Source organism: Arvicola amphibius, chromosome 5 (genome assembly GCF_903992535.2).
Source record: "Arvicola amphibius chromosome 5, mArvAmp1.2, whole genome shotgun sequence".
NCBI classification, from domain to species: Eukaryota; Metazoa; Chordata; class Mammalia; order Rodentia; family Cricetidae; genus Arvicola; species Arvicola amphibius.
Window position 1 is genome coordinate 2,430,200 of NC_052051.1, and position 25,190 is coordinate 2,455,389.

At 50.7% G+C, this 25,190-nt stretch overlaps 1 protein-coding gene across 1 annotated transcript in view; it reads right to left on the bottom strand.

Moving 5' to 3' along the window:
* Cdh4 (cadherin 4) overlaps positions 1 to 25,190 on the bottom strand; it is a 471,008-nt gene that overhangs the window by 399,154 nt on the left and 46,664 nt on the right. The window lies entirely within an intron of this gene.

A 25,190-nucleotide genomic window follows, 5' to 3' on the forward strand; every position in this document is an offset into this window, starting at 1 on the left:
CAGCCACGTAGAAACTGTTTCCCTAGATGCAGGACAACCATTGGCCAAGATCTGGGTCTGCCATTCTGGAACACAACCCACACACGCATGAACGAATATTCACCTTCTCACTTAACTCAGATTCTAACTCAACGTCGTTCTTTCTATATTCTTGATCTCCAGCCAATCTCTTGAATTAATCTGAATGAAAGCGTTGTTTTTTTTTTTTTGCAAGAGCCACTAACCCTTTTCCTTAATCCATAATTATTTTGTGTCTAATTGCCCCACCTGTAGCATAGAGTCATCAACTCATCCACAGTCCATGTGCTAAGGAAGAGAACTCTGCAAGGATGGACCACTTTCCAGAGGAGGTTGACAGGAAGGTACACTTCTCCAGCTGTGTTGTGAGCATCCTCTGCCCACAGTGGCTTTGAATCCCCCATGGGACACTATGGGACTGCGACTTCCCAGACACAGTGCCCAGAGAGGTCAGACAGATATGAAGGTGCCATTTCCCACGTGGTCACTGTGGGGCAGAGAAGGCAGTATGACCTCATTTGGCCACAGGTGGGCGATTTCAAAAGCAAGCGGATGTTTTCCATCCCTTCTCATTGCATTGTCATTTTGTTTAAATGGAGGGGCTCAATTTTTACTTAAGATGCTGTCCTCGTTACTTTTCTCCTTGTTGCTCTGATAGAAATTCTAAAAAAAAAAGCCATGTGAGAAAGGAAAGAACGACCTTGGCTTACAATTTTAAAGTACAGGCGACCATGGAGGGGAGGTGAGATCATGAGGCAACTGGTTACGTGGCATCTAGTCAGGGAGAGGGGCAATGGGGCTGGTGCTTGGCTCTCTGCCTTCTGTTTTATTCAGTCCAGGGCCCTATCCCAGAAAACGGTGCGGCCTACATTCAGGTAGACCACCTCAACTCATTCAAGGGATCCCCTCACAGACACGCCAGGAGGTCTGTCCCCTGATTCTATACCCTGTCAAGTTGACCGTTAACCACAACAGATGCCATTTCTACCTGCCCCCAATGGCCTCCTAGAATTTTAGAATAGAGACTTCTCATCTTGACTTCCTTGTCTTTCTCACTGGGCTTCCCCCGCAATCGAAATTGTTTCCTGGACAATATGGGCTCTGGGAGAGAGAGAACATGTGGGTGAGGTCATCCTTTCTGGTAGGGCAGCTCACCTCTCCCTAACCTAGCAGATGAGCAGTCAGAATCCTCTGTCTCGGCTTCTCGCCCAGCGCCCTCCCAGTCAGTAAACACCCAGAGCTCCTCGGCTCAGACATGCCATACTCTTCAGGTCACCAGGCCTTGTTGACCATGGCCCAGGCTTTGTCACCCATAGATTCAGCCCATGAGACAGGAGCAGAGGTGGTGGTGGTGTCTCCAAGGCCTGCGGCCCTGCATGGTTTCCTCACACATGCTTTGCCTCGCGAGCAGCCATTAGGATGCAGTGAGCAGATGGGCCAGCTATCTCCTGCCAATCACTCCCAATTACTCAGCTTCCTATTAATAGCACACGACAATTAATCAACAAAGGTGTTTATCGTCTGAGGAGAAAGTGCCTGTGTTCTGCAATCATGTCTCCCGCCGTCTTCTCTGCCAGCTCTTGAGCTGTGAAGAACCTCCAGTTCCAGCTCCTTCCTCGCTCTGTCTTTCTGAAGAGCTGAGTGGTGCCTGGAACCAAATGGTCTTTTCCTGATGCCACAATCAACAGCCATGCTGTGTTTTGACTACTTCGCAACACCCAGGTTGATTTAATATTAGGCCACAACGCTATTGTTTCTGTCACCAGAGCCACTTATTCCTCCGCCAAGTTTTTATTTGAAGGGGTACTCCATAGATGTGGTTATAATGGGATACTTCATAGACATGGTTATAATGGCCAACATGCCAAGACTGAGTAGGATCTGTGTGGAGAGCTCAGGGCTTCCTCCCTTTCTGTCTAAATCCCAGGGGAGTGTGATACTTTAACTCCTTGCTACATCTGCCTTGTGAGCCAGGAAGATCCTCAGAGCCACCGGCTCTGAGGTCAACCCTACCCATGGTGACCAGTTACAGAGTCTCATCTCAATCCCCTGCTAGTAAAACAGCTGCAGATGAGGCTAGCAGGGAGCTTGTATAAGGAAAGAAGGGTCCTCCTGTGTTGCCCTGGAAGCCCCGCTTTCTGACGAACAGTCAGTTACCCGTGTTCATGGAGCCTTGATGAACATAGCTCTTAGCAGGCCAAACACTACATCTGCATTCTTTGCACACTATCCAGGGCTTTAAGTCAAAAGAATTAATCCCAAACCCAAGAGGCCAAGAATCCGTCCCTGGGTTTGTGGACCATTCCACCAGGTGTACCAACCCATGGCTTGTGCACCCCATGCTGCCAAGCGTGACTACGAGTGAAGTCCAAACTCACAGACTTACTTAAAACATTCCAAGATCGGTTCATGCCCTTAAAAAAAAAAAAAACAACCCAACAACCCGATTTTGTGGCTCTCGAGTGTGAAGTAATGTCCTATTCCAACGTTGAAAGATCAGACACGCCTGCTCAGTCCAGCCATTGTTTTATAATGAACAAGAACAAGTTCAGCATAAATCACCATGGAATCCTATTTGGTAAGTTCACAGAGCTGCCCCGGGAAGGAGTTTCTACAGCAGTGGCAATGGATGTCCAGCCTTTCCCTATGCTCCTCAGACAGGGCTACCCTTGGTGGTGGACAGTCATGTGTATTGGTCCTGATGCTGGCCGGGATGACCCATCCAGATGCTCACCCAAGACTGTCTCCTAGTGTCCTGGGTGTAACATGGGCCCAGGACTGTCTGCATCCTCTTCCTTGCCCCTGCCTGTTCTCTACTTGTCTGTGCGTCTCTGCTCAGACAGCTTTCCCTCCCCAGCCCCGCCTTGCTGGTGGGATTATTTGTTTCAGGCAGTCATAACGGTATCTCAAGCCTCCTGTTCCATTTAAAGTTCCCAATGATGGGATTACACCTACCTGGGTTTTAAAATTATGTCAGAGAGGCTTTCTGGGAATTATAATTCCTTAATTAACTCATCTTATGCACAGTAATACCCTTCCTGTTCATAAAAGCAACTTGAAAGCAACGAGGTGGCACTTGGAATGGGCAAGCCAATAACCCATGACAGGGGCGCTTCATCAGGGCCTCCCTCCCCCGCCCTCTGCATTGGCTGCTGTGTGGGGTGTGGGGCACACTCATCTGACCAGCGTAGAGCGGTGAGTACTTCTCAATTCCGGCAGAAGACAGACCCTGCAAAGACAGGCACCGTCAGCTGTGGCCAGCAGGGATTCCTGCTTAGGGAAACACCTGTTAGCCCCTGTTGTGGGACAGCATAAAGGCAGGAAGTCAGGGTGCTACTTTCCACAGCCCTGTCACCTCCGCATACTCACATGCCTAGCACTGGTTTTATCTGGATTCAAGAATTTTTTTTATTATTTATTTCCTTTCTGATATTGGGTTAGGTGAAAATCATTGTGGCCATCTCTTCATCAAAAGCCCACAAATGGGTCGGCCCTATGAAATGTTCTAGGTCTATAGAAACATACATTTATGCGTGTGTGCATGCGCACATGAACAACAGTGTGCACACGCACACACACACTTCCATGTGCATACTCCTAAACCAGAAGGGAAGGGAGAACACGGCCTCTCTCTGCCCTGGACTCTCAGGAGCCATCAACATGTTTCCCAGTGTCCTTAATGCTGGTACCTCCGTCCACAGCAGAAACGTTCGCCCTGGAACAGTTTGCACATCATCTTTTCACACTCCCGTTTCTACTCGGGAACACAAACAAAGCGTGGTATTTGGGGCGATGTTTAAAGCATCATATCAATGACATCAGAAATGGTTTTGTCGAGGTGAATATGCAGTATTTTCATGCCTCGCGAGCGAGCTCTCAAGGAGAGGTTGTGGTAACATCTCTCACAGAGTGCCGCCACAGGGGCATGCCACAGCTCCTACGCTTGTCCCGTTGGGGGCATTTGGTTTGCCCTGGCTGCCTGTCCTTGTTGCTATGGCTGACACATGCTGCAGCAGCTCTCCCGCGTGGCCTAGTGGAGCCTGTTTATGAGTGTCACTGGGTATGTGGTCTACAAGCAGCCCTTCTCTGCAGGACCTGCAGGCATGTGAAGTACCCAGTGAGGGTTTCTCCAGAATGCTCAGCTTCCCAATGTCATCTTGGCCCTCAGGATAGTTCAACATTTAAAAGAATAAATGCATTCTTGGGAACCATTAGAATAATTGAGCAGACTCTCTTTTCAATTTCAATTTTTATCTCCGTGCTGGGTTGAGTGTTGGCTATTATGAGCAAGGATACAGGAAATGGTCAATAGGGATCAGCTTCATCTGGAGGACGAGGGAAGACTAGAGGAAGGGAAGGACCCCTGAATCTAGGTTGAGGATCAGGACAAAGCAGGGAGGGGCGATAGCAGGAGAGAGGACAAGAGATGAATATGGACCAACAGCCTCGTGGTGTGTTCTCTAGTGTGCTCTCTACCAATGGCCTCGTGGTGTGCTCTCTGGTGTGTTCTCTGGTGTGCTCTCTACCAATGGCCTCATGGTGTGCTCTCTGGTATGTTCTCTGGTGTGCTCTCTACCAATGGCCTTGTGGTGTGTTCTCTAGTGTGCTCTCTACCTATGGCCTCGTGGTGTGCTCTCTGGTGTGTTCTCTGGTGTGCTCTCTGGTCCCCACCCTGATGACGAGCCAGTTGGCTACCTTGTCCTTTCCTTGTGTCCCTTGCTTGACCTCCACTCAGCACCCAGCTATCCCGAGACCACTTGGGGGTTCCAGTCCTTTCTGCTTTACTTTAAACTCTGATTTCTTTTTCTCCCTAATCTTTCTCCAACTGCCTTCCTTAAAGGATCCCGACAGCAGGGGCTTTGGAGAGCGTTGTGAAGCTAGATCCGCAGAGTTGCAGCTGAGCCTTTGGCTCACAATGACTGATATTCCTCTCCTTGAGGAAACAGAAAGGGCAAACTGAGTCCCAGGCCTCTTCCTCGGAGGTAAAAAGGGTCACACCAGGATTGCCAGGCTCTGCTTGGTCTGGTACTTTGCAGTCCTACCACCAAGCCCTGTCCTTCAGGGTGCACAGAAGATCCAAGAGAAGGAGGGGAGGCTTTGAGCATCTGCCCAGTTAATAAGAAAACTGTAAATGCTATTGTGAAGAAACCAAACTAATTAACCCCCTGCAGTCACAGAAAACTAAAAACCCCAGGGCGGAAACTCACACCTCTCAGAATTACCACAGAAAGAAGGAAGCACCGAGTCTGTGCACAGCAGTGCACATCATTGGCACAGGCATGAGCTGAGAGAGTAGAAAACCCTGTAAGTGGAAGCCATGGCTGGAATAAGTGGGAAAACATGTGGACCGTAAAGACCACAGAATGAGCGGTAGAGCTTTCTGGACAGCGACTCGTCATGTGTGTGCTAAGGACAAGGACTCTGAATGTGAATGCTGGTCAGACTCTGTGTGAATGTGCAAGGAATTGCAGGGCTGGACTCAGAAGTCAGATCACTGCCACCATTATTACCATGGTCGTCACCATCATCATCATCATCACCATCATCACTACATCATCACCATTATCACTACACCATCACCATTATCACCTGCATTGTGGTCACCATTATCCTTGACGTCACCATAATCACCTCCTTCATCCCCATCCTCACCATCATCTCCATCCTCATAATTAACACCACCATCCTTGATATCATAAATAGCATCATCATTATAATTCTCACAATCCTCATCATCACCTTCATCACCACAACATCATCTTTATCATCTTCATTATCATCATCCTATAATCACCTCCATCCTAATCCTCACCGCCATCACCACCACCCACCTTGTCACCGTCCTTTTACCATCAGTGAGGTCATCTCCATTGTGGTCACCATTATCCTTGACGTCACCATAATTATCACCTTCACAAGTCTTCATCATTATCCTTGCATCATCTTCATCACCACCTTCATTATCACCACCACATCCATGATCACCGGTCTACCATCATTTCCATAGTCACCATCACCGCCGCCATCTTAATCACCGTCATAAAACCCATCAGCATTGCTATCTTCATTGTGGCCCTCATCATAATTATCATCCTCACCATCATCTTTATCATCCTCACCAACTTATATTACTATTCTCTCCACCACCATCAACATCACTATCATCTTCGTTATGGTCACCACCACCTCTACCACCACCACCACCACCACCACCACCACCACCACCACCACCACCACCATCATCATCACCATCATCACCACCATCACCACCATCACCATCATCACCACCACCATCACCATCACCACCACCACCACCATCATCATCACCATCATCACCACCACCAACATCTCACCACCTCCACCACCACCACCACCACCACCACCACCACCACTACCACCTCCACCACCTCCATCACCACCTCCACTACCACCAACTCCACCACCACCACCACTTCTACCACCACCACCATCTCACCATCACCTCCATTACCTCCTCCTCCTCCTCCTTCTCCCCTCCCCCTCCTCCTCCACCACCACCCTACAACCATCATCAATGCCATCATGGCCTAACAACACATTCTGATAACTGCACTTGATAAAATAATCATTTAGCTTTCAGACACTTCTGGAACATCAGTGCCTAGACCACTCTCACTTTATAGTAAAGATCTGTCACTCAGAAGGGACGTACTTGTTCAGGGCCAGATCCACAAGGAACAGTGAAGGCAGGGTTCTATCCCAGGTCTGTTTCTCTCAAACTCTTGCTGTGAACTTCACAGAGAGCAGGAGCTGAGCCCTGGATGAACATGGAAGCCAGTGGATCCACTCTTCCTGATTACCTGGACCTTCCTGTGGCCTGAACCTCCACACTCCACACGGGGACCCCTGTTCTCCCTAGAACATCCGCCGCTCTTTCCTGCGGGACTCTGGAGTGATGTAATGTGCCTCCACTGGGGAATGATAGTGCCACAGAGGAGATACAGCAAGGGCCACATTCCCATCCCTTCTCCATATTTTCCAGAAGGGGATAAATACAAAAGTGTCCCCAGGCCCTCGGGGATTGTGACACTAGCTGATTATCCAGCCTGCTTCTGAAGTGTGTGGTACAGCCTCCCCATACCTTGTCCACCAAAATAAGCTGGTCCCAGTCAGATATACACAGATTTGGGAGGCAATGGATTCTCCACAAAACACTGAGAACCTACTGTGTGTGGGTCTGCTGTTGATAGGAGGAGACTGAACAATAGCCACGACAAGGTCTTCTGTGTAGGAGACTTTACGGGACTTGAAGGAGATCATATATTAGGCTGGGGAAGGTACTAGGAGACAAAGGCCACCCCAGAAGAACTTTGTGGGGTGGTGGTAGGAGCAAATGAATAAGTGAGGCACTTATAGTTTAAGAAATCAAGTCAATGGAGAAAGGAAAGGAAAGAAAGCACTTACTATGTGCAGGCATGTACTGCGGCAGAGTGATTTCTACTTGCAATATAATATAATATAATATAATATAATATAATATAATGTATCTCATCGGTCACCAGGTCCTCACTGTGATCCCAGTCATTCTGCTGAGATCAGAGAGGTAGAAGGAGTCCTGGGCTACTGTGGCCAGCTCTGCCCAGAGGCCCCATTTCAACAGGTGGGACAACCAGAAGCCAAGGCACGTGTCAGTCATCGCAGAGTGTCCCAGAGAACTGCCACCCACCATCCTTGAGGTCTCGATGCCTGGCCAGCTAGGCCACCCTCTCTCCTTTCTCCGGGCTGGCCTGGTTCCTGCACTCTGCTCACCGTCCCCATCCTTTCCTGCTGATTCCTCAGGGAACACCGAGAGAGGGCCGGAGCTTGTCAGTGTGAATTATTAGTTATCGTCCACGGACAGAGCCCCTCAAGGGCCACCGTGCAGCACCGGGATGACCGTGGTCCCCACAGATCTCAACAGCAGTTGTCAAAACCCGACACAACTTACTCACGGCGCTGATAACCGTCACCTTTCACGTAGCACTAAAATGGTACATTTAAAAGTTTTAAATATCAGATCCCTGTGGGTAGAACCTGCGAAGACTTCCTGTCTAGCTTATTCCTAAACTTTGAACCAAAGGGAACATAATTACCTGCGCTTGTCCTCCATTAACACTGTGGCTCGACTACGCAGGCTGAAGGCAGTGTTCCTTTATTTCAAACTGCTTGGGCCATTCAGAAAGACACCGATCAGAATACAGTGACATCCGTCAATGGCCCACACCCTGTTCCTGCTGACTCTGTGCAAGTGCTGGCACTGACCCACACCACAGTTCCATGACACGCCTTAGAATCGTCAGCTGCGTTGATCTCATTAACCCTGTAGCAGGGTGATCACAGTACTGTACCTATTCATACAACAGACGCCCGTCGCCTGAACTGAGACATCCCTGGGACAAGGCAAATAAAGTCTACTCCGCAGTCAGTTTTCTCTAGAGAGGGTTGGCTGGGGGAAAGGTGAGCTGGCAGGAATCAGCCTTCCCCTCCAATGTGAGCACACACAGCTTCCTGGCTTCCTACCAGAGGCCCAGAGGTACCACCTTGTTCACACTGTACCAGCCTCGTGTACTGTTAAGGAGACCCAAGAGCAAGGCACCAGTACGAAGCAGAGGGAAGTCCACTGACAGTGCATCTGCTGGACCCCTGACTGTGGTTAACTGTAACAGTGGCCAGTGAATTCCTCCAGTTTAAAACGATCCATCTTAAAGGGTTTTGCCACAATAGCCAGAACAGTTAAAGATACAACCCTGCTTTCACACTCATGCGACCTTAGCTGCTGCCTGACTTCTTTAGTTGGTTCCCACTCCTCAGCAAGAAATCATCAAAACCCAGCCATCCCCGTGGCTCAGGCCAGTGAGCCTGACCTGGGTTGGGTTTGACATGGAGGCGCTCTGCAAGCTTCACCAATGGAGCTCTACCAGTGTTGGCTAGGCCCCCTCATCTTGCCTTCTCAGGTAAAGCCCATCACCCCCAAAGCTCAGATCACTGACTTACCTGCTCCTTAGGGAACACCTGCCCTGTATAACCTGGGCTGAGAAAGCCCAGTCTCCATCGAGGGCCTTCAAGTTCACCCTTGACCCCCACTACCCTCAACATGGCCCACGGAACCCTCAAGGGCACATGACTTCAGGAAGGAGGTCACTTTGATGTGACAGCCTTTCTGAGACAGAGTCCTGCCTGGAGTATGGTTCCAGGTCTCATCCACAGGAGCAGGAAGATCCAGCCACAGGGGTGGTGCTGTGGGCAGGGAAGAAGCTGTTTGGAAAAGATGGAGCTTTGAGAATGAAGGAAACAGAATGCTGCGCTTCTGGGTGGATGGGCAGACATCCTGTGCATCTTGGCTTTCTAAAACTCCCCACTAGCTGAGCCACCCCAGCACCCGTGAGCAGAGCCTTAGTCTAGTGGCCCTGGAGGGAAAAGAGGTGAGCAAAAACACCTTCCCAGGAAAGACACAGAATGGCCAGGGCCAGGTGAGGAGACAGGGGGCCCCTGGTTGAATAAGGCACAGGACGCCTTCCTGAGGGATGATAGAATGTCCTTCCCAGTGCGTAGAGGGTCAGGTTGGTACATTCTCCCTCGTGTAGCCGGTTATCCAAACACCCCTTCCAGCTGGATCACTTCCATGTAGTTCTCCTGCACCTGTAGCCCAGTGGTCCCATCCCTAGGCCCTGGAACACAGACTTCACAGATTCGCTGTGTGCCAATGCGCTGTGTGCCAAGTTAACGGTGGCACCAGAGTTCCATGGATCTCTGTCCACAGTGGCCTCCGAGCCAGCCTGGAGTTCAACATTGAGCCACTCTGATACCAGGACAGCAAACTGTCCGCCTGGCTGTATCTGCTTTTGATATCTGACCAGTTTCCTGCAGGGACACGCGTGACTTCTGCTGGCGGAGGCGGCCCGTGACTCTGCTCTCCAGCTCTCCCAGCTTCCATCTTGTCCTCAGCTGCCCAAGCCTGCTTGTCAGAACCTGACTGTGAAACCCACGTGCCCACCGCACAGTCCTTACCCTCCTAAACCAGACCGTGCTCAACTGTGATTGTCCTCTTCCATTGAGCAGAACCTTTGGGCCACACACTGAAGCACCCAGACTGGGGGTCTGATGACCTGGATTTGTGTGAACGTTTAAGAACCTGCCTGGTTTGCCAGCCCAGGTGTATGCGCATGAATGTGTGTGCACATCCATGCATGCATGAAGGCAGTTCACATGTCTATTCTTGTTTCCTTTCTTTAATAGAATTGCTAAAGACCGCCCTCTGAATAGCTTCCATTTGAGGAGACTGCCCCCAAATCCTGTCTTCCCCTTGAGCAGATGTCTAGTGAGGTCACAGAAGAGGGGGTCTGTTGTGGGATATTATTTTAAAGTGTGTGGCTTTCATTTATGCTGCATTTGTTTGATTATGTGAAGCTGTGATTTCTTGCCTGTCTGAAACACCTGATGGTCCTAATAAAGAGCTGCACTGTCAATAGTGAGGCAGGAGCGAGGACAGGCGGGGCTGGTGGGCAGAGAGTATAAACAGGAGAAACGAAGAAGACAGGAAGACGAGCAAGAGAGAGCAAGAAGAGGAGGATGCTAGGGGCCAGCCACCCAGCCACCCGGCCACCCGGTCACCCGGCCACCCGGCCACCCGGCCAGCCACCCGGCCACCTGGCCAGCCACCCGGCCAGCCACCCGGCCACCCGGCCACCCGGCCACACGGCCACACGGCCACACAGCCACACAGCCACGACAGTAAGAGTGAAAGTGAGATACACAGAAGTAGGAAAAGGAAAAAGCCCAGAGGCAAAAGGCAGTCGGGATAATTTAAGTTAAGGAAAGCTGGCTAGAAATAAATCAAGCTAAGGCCAAGCATTTATAAGAAATAATAAGCGCCTGTGTGTGATTTATTTGAGAGCTTGGTGGCGGGCTACCCCAAAAGAGCAGAGACAACGAGCAACAGGGGTCACCCTAGCTCAGAGTAGGAGCGGCTCTGTGAAGAGTCACACTTCAGGACACTCCTCTGTAAAGGGATGAGGCTTCCAGGCGCTGGGCGGGGAGGCTTCCTGGAGGCAGCTGTGTGACTTCAGGCCTGGCCTGAAGACAGAAGACAGGCTGCATCCACACCCCTGACCAGGACAGGAACACCCACAAGAAGGGTAAGTCCAGCCTGAGAGAAGTGGTAGAGCCAAGGTCTAAGCAAGGAAGAGCTCAGCCCCAGCAGGCACGGGTAGCAGGTCAGAGTCCAGTGAATGCTAAACTACAAACCACCTCCTCTAGGGCAGGCAAGAGAGGCGAAGCTGTGCCTGCCCTGTACCAGTCAGGCTTGCAGGAGCTGCAGCCCTGGTGGCTGAGCACGGGGAGACCGAAAAGAATGTAGAGAGAATCCAACTTCACCCCTTAGCCAAGCAGGAAGGCGAAGCTAAGCGCCCTCCTGGGAAGAAGCGGTCCCTGGGGCCTGCCCCACCTTACCAGAGCCTCCTGGGTGACCCAGCACTTCTTTCCAAGATAACAGATTTTATGTAGTGCTGGAGACTGAACCTGAGGCTTTGCACATGCTGGGTGAGCCACAACAACACTGGATTCTTGTATGTATTCAAGGCAGAAGGAGGGTGCATTCCTGTGTCTGGGGACACAGTCTGACCTGCAACTTACGAGGCTTTCCGGTTTTAGGATAATAGCCCAGCTCCTCTTACCATGCTCCACATGGAAAGGACACCAGGGTGAGGCAAGGCTCAGGACAGGGTGTCGTGTGGCCAGTAAGACCCTCCACTGTGTATAGGCAGTTGTGTTGGAACACTGGCAGAAGACTTTGTCTCTACAGAATGTGGGCCCCAAGGCGTTGTGGAAGCACATCCTCTGGGCATTTGACAGCACCCACCACCCTGAGAAATGTGTGTGCCTTTCTTCTCAAAACTTGATTTACAGATGTGCCCCGAGGTACCCCAGAACTCTCTGGGGAGTTGTCTGTAATAGGGAAGTGAGAACACGCGTTGCCTTGTCCCTGGGGAACGGTTCCAAACAAGTGCGGAAGATCCTTGTCACATGAGACCAAGAAGCTGCTGAACCACAGGAGGCTATGAGAGCCTGACCACCATCTCTGGGTCAGGCTAACTTCTGTAGCTAGCCTCCCACGAGAAAAACCAAGTTTGCAAGCTGGGACCTATGCTATGATCATGGCAGGAATAGGAGGCGTTTTTCTGGGGTAGAAGAGGGCAAAAAGCTCCTTAGAGGCATCTTTGTCTTCAGGCACACGTGAACAAGTCCAGGCAGTGCTGCCCAGTCTCTTGGCTGGGTCTACAGCTTTCAGGTATGGCCATTTGGAGCCAGTAGCAAGCTCCAGGCAGCCAAAGCCAGACACATAGTATTCTTGGAGTGAGTTGCCCACCACAGCTTGAAGCACCCTCAGCTGAAGGGCAGGCTGCTCTGGGGGCTATCAGCTCCCCCAAAAGGCAACCCATGTCAGTGGAATGTGGGCAGAAGAGTCCTCTGACAGCATGCAAGCTTAGCTCCCTGTGCCGTGGGGAGAACTGTCAGATAAGACAGGATGAAGGAAAGAAGAAAGCAGTGGGGGGAGAGAGGCTTCTCTTCTCACTTGGAAATGGCAAAGCAAGGGCGGAGCAGGCTCTCAGAGCCAACAGCATACCCAACTCCCATCTGTAAGGAGATGGATGGAACGGAGCCATGATTCAGGGACCCACTCCTTTAGCCTAAGGTAGGCGTCCTGGGAGCAGTACTCACCAATGTAGAATTATAAGAATCAAGGTGCTTTGCTCTCTCTAAGGCCAGACAGGTGTCCTGATAAAAGTTCATGCCCCATGGACAAGTTAAGTGCCTTCCCTCAGTGCCACCAGTATTAGCAGTTATTAAAAGGTAAACCCCACCTGTAAAGTGAATTCTAATTGGTCTTAATCATAAAAACCCAGAGACAGACATCAGGGTAAATGCTGAAAGACCAGAGAAGTAAAGGAGACAGTCACTAGAGAGATCTTTTACCTCTACTGAATCCTCAGACCAAAGGGGGCAAGGTCCTTTCTCCACGAATCCTCAGATTGAATGCCCTGAGCTCCTGTCTCTTCCTGCCTTGTATTTCTCTCTCTGCCCAGCCACATCCCTTCCTATCTCCACCTCCCTAGTGCTGGGATTAAAGGCGTGTGACTTCCAAGTTCTGGGGTTAAAGGTGTGAGCCGTCACTGCCTGGCTCTGCTTCTCTTTTAGGCTGGATCTATCTCACGCAGCCCAGGGTGGCCTTAAATTCACAGAGATCCAGCTGCCTTGCCCCCAAGTGCTGGGACCACAGGTGTGTGCCACCACTGCCCGGCCTCTATGGCTAACTGGTGGCTTAGCTCTGCACTCTGATCTTCAGGCAAGCTTTATTTGTTAGATCATGAACAAAATATCACCTCACCGACCCACCCACCAGACAATCCTCAACAGCAACAAGAGGGTCTCACCTCCTGCTCCCCCTCCAGAGAGCTGTGCAACCCTGTGGACCATCTTCTGCAATGCGCTATGCCTGCGCACACGCAGCACGCCCAGCATGCCCAGCTGCCCACAAATGCGGTCCCAGTGGGCGTTGTCCAGGGAATCTTGTTTTTCCCACAGGACGTTACCAATAAAGTTCTACGTCACCCATGAAAACAATGTTTTCCTTTTCAGTGCGTGCACCAGGGACACAGCAGGGGCTCAGCGGACTGATGACAGGGAGATCCCTGGAATCCAGCCCTGTTATTACATCTGGCAAAATTCCAGGACGGTGAGAGACCCTGCCTCAAACACAATGTGGAAAGTACCTGAGGGTCAACATCTAAGGTTGTCTTCTGAGCACATGCTCACCATGCATGTGTTCCCTGTTTCCACAAGTCATGAACACATACACACACACACGCATACACACACATACACGCACACATGCATACACACACGCACACACACATACATGCACACACACGCACACACACATACATGCACATACACACACATATACACACATACATGCACACACACAGCACACGTATACACACACATGCACACACAAATACACACACACCCCTTTTTAACCGAGTGCTCCCATCAGCTACCTGCATGTACACAGCTCTGTTGCCCCCTCAGGACCTCAGGCTGTAACTATAACCATTGCCACTCTGATCAGTAAAACAGCATGCCAGGTATGATTTTTGAACTTTCGGCATACGTCACCTAAGCCCCCCTTTCTTTCCTTCTGCTCTGTATCACTTAGCCACTGTTTAACATCCTGCCCCAAACAAACTAAATGGTTAGTCTTGTTCTTATTTATTTTTGAAGGAATCTTTATTTATTAAGGAAACTTTAAAATACATTAAATGTTTTCCCTTAAGTTACTCTTTCTTTCTGTACAAATTAAATGGTATGTTTTTGACGAACAGTGCCTTTAATTTTTATGGAGTCAAACATTCTGCCTTTACTTCTAAGGCTTATGAGCACATGAATTTTTCAGGGAAGACATGAGAGTTCAAAGTAACCATTTGCTTCTAGTAAATCACGGCAAACGACTTCCTCAGAAGCCCAAGGTCACCCTTCCTCTCTCCCCTTGATGTGGAATTGCTCATTAGGAGGTGTTGAGTCCACTGAAGTCCACTGGAGTGTGGTTGCTGAGGGACCCCCAGCCCATAGAGCCACTAAACCTGCCCCTGGCATCCAGGTGCTGTGGAGATGGCATTTTAGGCAAGCAGGAGCATCTCTCTTTCCTCTCTCCCACTGTGCCTCAAGGCCACTCTATCTGAGCCTGGCAATGCTCAGAGATGGCTGAGATGAGGGTCATAAGAAGTTACATGCCTCATATTTACCTGGGACTTCGCTCCACTTTAGATCAAATAGAATCTTTCCCCCAGGGAAATGGAGACAAGTCATTTTTATGACTCTCTCTTATGAGCTAGCACAGCAAAAGCTCTGTCCTGAAGGGTCTAATCCGAGTCCCCCCAGCCCATAGCAGGGAGCAGTTTATCCAAGTAGTCATGGCAACTGCAGCATCTCAGTGACTCCCTGAATGCCCAGAAGCCTCTTGGTGGGAGTTTAATCTCATATGGTACTCATGAGTTTTGCTTCTTTTACACCAGAAATCTTTGAAATGCTCGCCCACTTCACATTAGGTGCTGTGTCCGAGGTCAGACTCCCCAGTACCTGACAAGCCCACACTGACCTCCTTAACCCAGGTCAGGCAGTCTGTGTGATCCCAGGAGGCTCCGAAACCACTGGGTTTATCAGAGCGATTGCTAGGCATTTCCTAGGAATCACGTCTTCCCTAAGCAGCTCCCCACTCTGCATGCTGTGCCCTACCCATGGATCAACACAGCCGTCTACTTGTTCAATACACATTCACAGAGTCCGAGCTTGGAATAGTCCCCCCTAAAACAAATGGGCGACAGCAGAGGGGATGGCTGTGGGAAGGAGGGGATCATAGACCAGAGACCATCCTTTTCCTCCTCGGACTGTTACCTGAAGTTCACCCTGGATACAGAAGTGAGACGCTGTCCCCCAGATCCCCTCTGACGTATTTACAGCTGGTGGGACCCAGACCCTGGGAGGTCCTCCTAGGAACGGGAGGCCAAGCCTCTTAGAGCAACTGTGCCATGAGAAGTTGGGGAAGGGAGGCAGTCCTGGCTTCTCCATAATTCCTAGCAAAGACCGCTGACTCCCTGGAGGCAGCCCTCCAAAGTTTAAGGTCACAGAGCTGCAGAGAGACCCACTTTTGTATTTACAAATCTCCAGCACACCTATGGCAACAATGATGGTGACCTCACTTCCCAGGGACACTTTTCCGCCATTCGCCAGTCCTGCCTGAAAGCCTGTTCTGCACCCCCCCCCAAAGTGCCAATGCCACTCCAAGACTGCGACTCACAAATACCCAAGGGAGCCCAGGGGCCTTTGTGCCCCAAACTCCCTCTTGCCCCAAACAAGTCTCCCATTCTGATGTCTCTCAAGACCTGGTTCTCATTAGCCTGACATCAAAAGGCCCCGGAGTCTCTAGCACTGCTAACTGCATTCGGAATGAACTCACACAGGGTTTCAGCCCAGGCAAAACAGGAAACCATTCCTGCCTCCCTGCCACACAATATGTGGTATACACACACACACACACACACACACACACACACACACACACACACACACACACATATGCGCCAGGCCCATCTGCTTAGGGATAGCATTGCCCACAGTGGGCTGGGCTCTCCGACATCAAGTTAGAGATTAAGAAAATGCCCCAGAGACATCACAGGTCAATCTGATTGGGGCAATGTTTCAGTTGAGGGTCTCTCTTCCCAGGTGGCTATATGCTTGTATCAAGTTGTCAGCCGAAACTACTATGCCCCCCCCACCCTGGCATCAGTCACTGGCAGGTACTCGAGGCAGCCTCCCAACGACATGTATCGTGTGTCAGTGTGTCATTCTGGTTCTGATGTTCCTTGGGATGAACTTTGCCGTCAATAGTCAAGAGAGAAAGGGATCGGGAGGGGAGGGTCCATCATAACAGGTAGACGTGTGAAATCCTTTCAGCACAGGTCAGAATGAGGGGCAGGGGTTGGCCCTTGCTGTCTACTTGGGTTGTAGATGGAATGGCGGGCTGCGTACCGCCACCCGGCCAACTTTACACCCGAAATAATTACATGGAAACTGTATTCTTTTAAACACTGCCTGGCCCATTAGTTTCAGCCTCTTATTGGTTAATTCTCACATCTTGCTTTAACCCATATTTAGTAATCTGTGTAGCACCACAAGGTGGTCGCTTACCAGGAGATATCTTAACCTGCGTCTGTCTTGGAGAGGAGAAGCATGGTGACTGCCTATGGCAACTGCCTGAAGCGTCTGCCTTCTCTCTCCCAGAATTCTGTTCGGTCTACTCCGCCTACCTAATTTTCTGTCCTATTAAAGGGCCAAGGCAGTTTCTTTATTAACCAATGAAAGTAACACATAAACACTCCTCCATCATTGGGTCACCAGGCTGGACAGTCAGCGATGACACCTACTGAGGAGGAGACATGGGACAGACATGGGGTTGATCTTCAGGCAGGCCAAAGCTGTGTGGGAAGCGGCACCATCCTTGGAACTCTCATTGGCAGCATTTGGGGAGGTGGGTGTGGTGTGTTAGCAGCGTGGCACAGTTGGGTGGGCTTAGGACAACCCTGAATACTACTGGAACTTCAGCTCTGTCTCGTGAAGGACACTTGGCTTGGGTCTCTCTGTTCTGCATGGCCTTGCTGGGGTCACCGATGGGGTCACTGATACCTGGGACAGGTGTGTAGCACTTTCATGGGACATTCTGAAGACCTAGTCTGTTTCATGGTGGCCCCCACCCTTGGGTTGGGTACAGCCAAGTCTCCAAGAAGCTTCAGGTGGCAGCTGGGCCAACAGGTAGCCTCACACTTTGCCCCATAGGAGAGCCCCCATGATCTCTCTCTTTATTGCTCACACAAACATGCAATTTGCATTTTTTTTAATTAGGGAGACATTTAACAGATTAACATTCCAAGGTCCATGTTTTAAGGACATTAGAAGAGCAGAGAGGATCAAGGCTTTCTCTGTTGTTAAAAGGTGACCTCACCTTAGGAATCAGCAGAACAAGCCTCGCTACCCCTACCCCCCCCCAACTCCTAGGTAGAGCGGGCAACTCCCTGGATCAATGAGAAGACTACATTTATTTCCTAGGAAATGAACTGATCTAATTTGCTGAGTTAAATAAATGCCGGAGCACTCTGACCTCCATCAACCGCTAATGAGACCATGGAGCCCGCCACCCTCCTCCACCCACCCCTCCCACTCTCTGCAAGTCTACCTTATGGCTATGCAAGGTAAGACCAGGTGCTTACAGCGGGCCCCACAGAGAGCTCAAATGTCAGGAGAGAGTCAGTCAGGGCATGCTGTCGAATTGATCACAGAGCATGGAACACAGGACACCTCTCTGAGAAGGGCAGAGAGACACATTCTCTCGTTGCCACCAAGGTAACAAGGGCCTGTGCAGCCACCACCCTCCCACTGTACGGTGTCAACATCATGGTCCTGCCCCCCCCCTACTTCCATCGACTTCTCAGTTCCCCTTTCTTCCTCTGTATTTCCTAGCACCGCCCCTTTTTACAAACTACCCCCTTCACGGGGGTTCAATTTTCTCCTTCTCCATCTGGTTGGCTCCCAATCCTGTTCAGATGCAGCCGAACCAGGCTCTCTGAGCCCCTGCATTATGAAGAATATGAGGTTTGGTTTTTCCTTGCCTAAGACCGTTGCTAGATGTTACTGGCAACCCTGACCCATTTACGACAAGTGGACCCCACCAAGTGTGCCCTGGTTTGGAGGGGGTAGTGGGGTTAGAAGTGTCTGGTTGAGAGCCTCTGGTTCAGGGGACACCCATGGGAGCAGCTGTAGTCACTAGCTTTTCTGGTCCCCAGCCTGCCTAACCAGACCTGGGTGCTCCTTGGAGGTTGCCTGCTCAGCACCTCCGGCTTGGACTCCCGCTCCTGAAGATGCAGACTGCTGAGTTATTCCCTGCACCTGGCTCAACTGTGACTCATGAGCGATGCTCGGGATGTCAGCAGAAGAGGCAGGTGTGTGCTCAGAACAAGGCAGAGCAGCGAGAAAGATGCACACTCCCAGGGTTCAGCGGGAACTGAGCCCCACCCCAGGTGGCACCAAGGAGCCTATCTTGCTCAGGAAGCCCAGAGCTGGTGCAAAGGCATTTTCTTAAAAGTTATCCCAGGAGGAGCATTTGACAGAAGGCTCAGCCTCTTGACTGACAGCTTTCAAGTGTGAAGCCCAATGCTCAGTCAAAGCAGTTCTGGAATGGTAGTGACCTACCCCTTGTGCGTGTGTGCGTGCATGCATGCGCGTGTGTGTGTGCCTCTGACCCTCATGTGCCCCTACAATCCTGTGCGGGACCAGCCATGACCATAACCAGTCACGGTGAAGACACTCAGTGGCATTGCTGGAGGTTGGGGGGAAGGGACCTTTCAGCCCAGCCTTCCACCTCAAGCCTGTGCAGACTAGGGGAGCTGGTCCTTGTCAAAAGAATGACCGAAAAGGAAAAGGGCACGGGAACGAAGGAGCATCCCAGGTTTGCAAATGGCTAGCACTTGGTGTTAGTGGTGTGGACCCAAATGAGTGGCACGCGCTTCCCTTGCCCTCCTGGAGCTCATAAACCCCCAGCCTGTGCTGTAGAGGAGGCAGACACCCTGTTAGAATCTATGGATCCCAAGTCCTCCTGGGTAGGAAGCAAGTGTGCATCCCCTCTGCTTTTTCCTGGAGTGCAAACCCACAACAGGCATCCAGCCACCCAGATTCATGATCTAAATAAAACTGTTGGTGGGCAAGGTTTCCCTAGGAGACCGTCAAAATGATCCTATGAGATAAAAGATGAAGAGGAAACAGATTGGTTAAGTTCATTTTCACATGCTTACAGTTTTCAAGTCAATCAAAGCAGAAATCCCAGGCGAAATTGAAGAGAGGTAAGGCTGCATCCCATGATGCTCAGGGCTGGTCAGTCCAGTCCTATGGATCCCGGCTGCAAAATGAGTTATTTGGGAGCCTGGTTCCGGTTAGAAAGGCTCACATGAGCCATGTGGAAGCTTGCTGCAAAGACGGTTGTCAGTATTCTAGCTGGTACTGGGCGTGCAATTCTCCCAGTGCAAACTCTGTCTCACGGCAGTGAGGTGTGGGGGTGTGCTGTGACCCACTGGACTAGTTAAGAGTGCCTGTACCAAGACTTGATCCTCAAGCAGAGCACATACCCTCTGGGCCCACCCCAGCTTGTCAGGAACAAGCAAAAGGGGGCAGGCAAAAGCGTGCCCCCAGGACAAAAAAAAAAAAGTCCCCAGGGATTCTTGGTGATGTTCAAAGGCATTCTGGGTTGTCTCACAAGTATGTGGGGAAGATGAGCTGCCGCTAGCCTCTAGGGGGAAGAAGTCGTGGCTCTGTCCAGCACCATTTAGTACACAGAGTGGCCACAGGAATTGCCCTGGCCTCAGTGTCCTGTGGCCAGGAAAGCTGGCTTGGGGCAAAGTCGGCTGCACGCCAGCTGAATGCGATGTGGCTGCTTTCCACTCAGCCACATGGTAGGGGCTTCCTAATACACGCTTCGGTTCAAACAGGATTTGACAGAGTTTACAGCATGGGTACCTGGAGACTTGGCGGCTTAGCATCCTGGTGTGGAAGTGAGATGCCACTCAGAGCTGCAGTTCTGTGTGTGTGTGTCCTTCATGCATGTCCTTCATGGGGACCCACCCTCAGGTGCCCTTATCTGACCAACATCTGTACAGAACAGGAGACAAAGAGCTGGATGTTCCGGGGCTGCAGGTAATGATGCGGACAGGACCCACCATGCCCCACCAAAGTGGAACCCGGGCACTTTGAAGCCAGTGTGGGCCAGTTCCTCCTGCAGCCTGTTTCACATGGTCAGCGTGTCTTCGCTACCAATTAGCTGATCTGTTTGATCAAACCTTACTCCCATCAGCCAGCAACACTGGTGGCCTACTTAATTAATTGTGCCGAAAAGCAAGTCTTTCCCTTTAACAAGCAAAGTGGTTCCTGCTCAGAGTCCGAGCAGATGGCGGGCAGGGAAGGGAGAGAGACGGAAACCGATAAGAAGAAGCTGACAGCTTCATTCCTCCTCCAGCCAGAGGTTTATTCCACCTCTATTGTCTTTGCTGGAGCAGCACATTTGTTCTGCAGCCTGAACCTGATGAAGGGGGGACAAACTGCTTTAAAACTTGTCGGAGACTCCAGCTTACAAAACTTTCCAGGAGCAGGCCTCACCTGCAAAGGGCTGGAGCCCTTCCCAACTAGAGGAAACAGTTGCCCTTTCCTTAGCTGCTGACAAAGTGGGTTTTGAAAAATGTGGGCCCATCAAAAGTCTATCTGAAAGCATCCTTCTTGTTTTTCTTGCCAGGATGTATGTGTGTGTGTGTGTGTGTGTGTGTGTGTGTGATGTGCACCCGTATCTGCATGTGTGTGCACGTATGCACGTGTGTGTGCACCTATGTGCACATGTATGTGCATGTGTGAGTGTGTGTGCACGCATGTCATATGTGTGCTTTTATATGCTTGCGTGGGTGTGAATACATGTGTTGCACAGGTGTGTACATTCACATGTGCACACACATATGTTCGTGTATGTGAGCATGTATGTAGTTTCCCATGCATATGCATGCATGCTAGTGTGGAGCTATTGTTCCTCCAGAGCTGTCCAGCTTGGTTGTTCTATTTTGTTTCTTTTGAGACAGGGTCTCGCACTGACCTGGGGCTCACAGATTTGGCTCAGCTGGGATTATAATAATATATAGAATAGGCCAGTTTCCACTTCAGAAGATCTGCCTTCCTCCTCCTCCCTAGTTCTGGGATTAAAGGCATGCACTATTCACCCACCACTCACCTTTTACACGTGTTCTGGGAATCAAAGGTAGGGTGTCACACTTGTGTGACAAGCACTTTACTGACTGAGCCATCCCCATGGTCCCTGAAAGCCCTGTGCTACTTGGGAAGTGAGCGTCCAGATCTTGCTTACCGAATTTCCCTAATTCTAATCCCAACCCAACAACAGTCAGGTCCTCTGAACATGGGAGGACGAGAACAAGGAGAGGTTGAAAGGAACAACGAAGGGACATCTTCACTGGGGTGTGAGTGTCCCCCAGCTCCAGGAGGACAGAGCCCACCTTCTAGCCATAGTGCCAGGAACACGCTGCCAGCCTGGGGCAGGGCACGTCTCCCTGATACCCTCCCCACTGTAGCTCCCTCTACTCTGAGCTTCCTATCCCAGCACAGCAATACTGCAGGCAGGGGTCTTCTCCTGAGGGAGCTTCCTGCCAGCTGAGGGGACCTCTCGCCAGAGCTGGGAAACAGGCTCTGCTCTCCTCATCCTGCTCCTGCTTCAGAAAGAAGAGGAGCTCCTGGAAGAGGTGGGGACTGCTCCCCCACGCACAGGCCAGGGAAGCGCTCCGTGCACACCACTCAGCTGCGTGTGGAAACTGTCAAGTCTTTCACGTGTGAGAGATGCAAACGAGTCAAGCAAGCGAACAAACAACCCAATTAAAAAATGGGCAAAGAACCAGAAGAGATGCCTCTCAAAAAAACAAAACAAAGCAGAAAAAGATGTGGAAATGGCCAACCGGTTCACGGGGGAAGGGGGAGTGTTCAGCATCACTAATTAACAGGGAAATGCAAATTAAAAACACAAAGATCTCTCATCTCACACCTGTTAGGATGCCTATTATCAAAAAGATAAGAGCCGAGTGCCGACAGGTTGGTGGGAATGTAAACCAGCACGGTTATTGCGGAGAACGACATACAGCTTCCTACAGAAATTAAAAGCAGCACTCCTCGGTGTGAGCGGCGACCCCATCACTGGTGCTACTCCAAGGAGATTAAATTCCAACCTCGGAGGCCTGTGTACCCCCATGCCTGCTGAAGCAGCAAAGACAAGGAGTGCACATGGGTGCCTGAGGATGGATGAAGCTCACTGACCACAATGGAGCACCTGTCATCTGCAATGACACCACAAACCTGGAAGACATGCTAAGTGAAACAGGAGAGAGAAGATACTACATGGTGGCACCCACAGGCGTAATCCCAGCAAGTCAAAGTCAACGAGGCAGGAGCAGTCACACGGCGTGGGGAGGGGTAAGGAGTTCAGATGTAAGAGGTGGAGGATGGAGAATGTAATGGTTGGGGCGAGAATATCATACTCTCCACATGCCTCAATGTTCTCCTCACACGTGCGAGGTAGCTACGTGAAAGCTGTGTCAACTTGGTGGAAGAGGCCATTTATTCCGTATTGCACAGATCTGTCAATTCCTCGGCTGGGCCATCGTCACTTAGCGTTTGTGTGGATGTGTAGCACGAATAATAAAAACCCAGAGTCAGATATTGGGGTTCAAACTGAAAACCAGAAAAGCCAAAGCAGCCAAGCCACTAGCGAAGTCTCACCTCTACCAAGGCTGGGCAACTGCAGACTGAGCACTGAGCCTCTCTCTCTTCCCATTTTATATTCCCTCTAGTGACTCCCTAGTGTTGGGATTTAAGGTTTGAGGCACCATCACCTGGATTTGTTTCTGCATTGATCTTGTGTAGCCCAGGGTAGCCTTAAAATTACAGAGCTCCATCTGACGCTGTCTCCGAAATCCTGGGACTAAAGGTGTGTGCCACCACTGCCTGACCTCTAGTGGCTTAGTTTTGCCCTTCTGATATTCAGGCAAGCTTTATTTATTAAAACATAAATAAAATATCACTATATATATGTGCATATGTGTGTATATGTGCATGTGTGCATGCACACACATGTATGCAGGCCAGAGGATAACCTCATAGCCTCCCCAGGAATTACTATATACCTTGTTTTTTGTCTTAATGGCCTGCTGTTGGCTAGCAAGGCCCCTACCTCAGCCTAGGGGTCCTCCCATCTCCACTACCCCAGTGCGGGTCCTGAGGATCAACCTTAGTCCCTCATGTTTGCACGGAACACCTTGCACGGATGGAGCCACCTCCCTGGCCTGATGTATAGGCTCTTTATTTGTTGACTGCATCTCAGCAAAGCCATTCCGGAGAGGACAGTCTTTGCTCTGCCTGTGTCATTCTGAGTTTGCAATCAGCAGCCCTCTCTGCTCACTTGGCTTGGGAGCTCCTTTGAAGAGGTTTACGCCACAGGAGAAGCAGGGTTGGAAAGAGAGTCCAGGGCACAAGAAGGAGACAGGGCCCCTCAGTGAAGAAACCCAGTGGTTCAGCAGGTGGTGCGGCTGCTCCTGGGGAAACGTTTGCTGGACTCTGCCTTCAGAGTGGCTGGAAATTCAGCGCGAAGCATCGTCAACCACCAGGGCTTGGCAGACTGCTTATCAGACACGGCTAACCAGGCCTGTGTAGTACACGAGATTGAGAAGTGACGGCACAAATGGGATTTTAAACACCGGTGGGCCGCCATAAGCCAAACAAGAAAGCCTTGCTGGAATGGAGCCAGAATGAAATAGGCGTCTTTATGGCATCACTACGGCCCTCTCTGGAAAGCCCAGGGAGGGGAAATGGCTCTGGTTCTGGGGGAGGGGCTGCAGACACAGAAGTCTCTAGCTCACCCCAGCCCCAGCATGGAGGCCTAATCACCTAAGGGATAGGGCTGTGTGAATAGAACTCGGACTGAGAAGTTCTGCAGTCCAGTGGGTGTTATTCAGCATTGGGTGGGGGAGGGGGCTGTCAAGAGCAGACAGAGGCAGGGTCGGTCGTGAGAGGCCTGCATACTGCCCATCCCATACGCTCCGGGGGGACAACAGCTCATTTCCACCTTGGATGGTATATATCATCACACGAAATGAACTTCATGGAACACGGAGAGCTGGGGAAGGACACATACATCCTGACTTCAGTGATCTTCAGCACTTAGGGTGGCTAAAAGGAAGACATGAACAACGGACAGGAGAGGCTGAATTGATTGCCAGACACGTGAGGATATGACAGGCCAGGGAGCCAGCTCTACTGTGTGCGAGAAAAGAAAGAGACTCTAAGCAGAACTGGGCAAAAGATGAGCAATTTCCAGACACAGCGAAGTTGCACGTGGAGGTACACTAAGATGGGTCAAGAGGTGGAAAGGGGCGCCTCCGAGAGTCAGCTGACCAGGTAGGCACCCATGCCTAGTTGCTTGGTGTGACTTTATTCTGCATGTCCTCCTAGGCTCACACAGAGGAATGTAGCCACAAGGATGCACACACATGTATCTCACACAGATACCGCTACATACCACGCACAACATGCCCCTTACACGTTCCATATATGAACCCACCCACCTACCATGCACATGCACATGCATACAGGCACATCTATACATACAGTGCACACACATGTGGGTATGTGTTTAGTGGGCTAACCTCAAGCCTTTCAGAGTTCAGCAAGCCACATGATTCACCCACAATGCATGACCCTGAGGGTTACTTGACTGAGTGTGCTCCAACCCAGGTATGATGTGGGGTATCTCTTTATTGTGGTTGCCTAGAAAGCCTGAAGTCTTGAATTCTGTCCCCAGTGTTGTGAGATAGAAAACTTCCTGTCTGGGATTCCTTCTGTTACTCAGGAAGCCCAACACCAATTCTTTCACTGGTTCCTGATCTGAGCTGTCTTGGTGGCTTGATGGGTACATCCAAACCTCACCTGACTCTAGCAAAGAGCCTGTTGGCAAAAGAGGT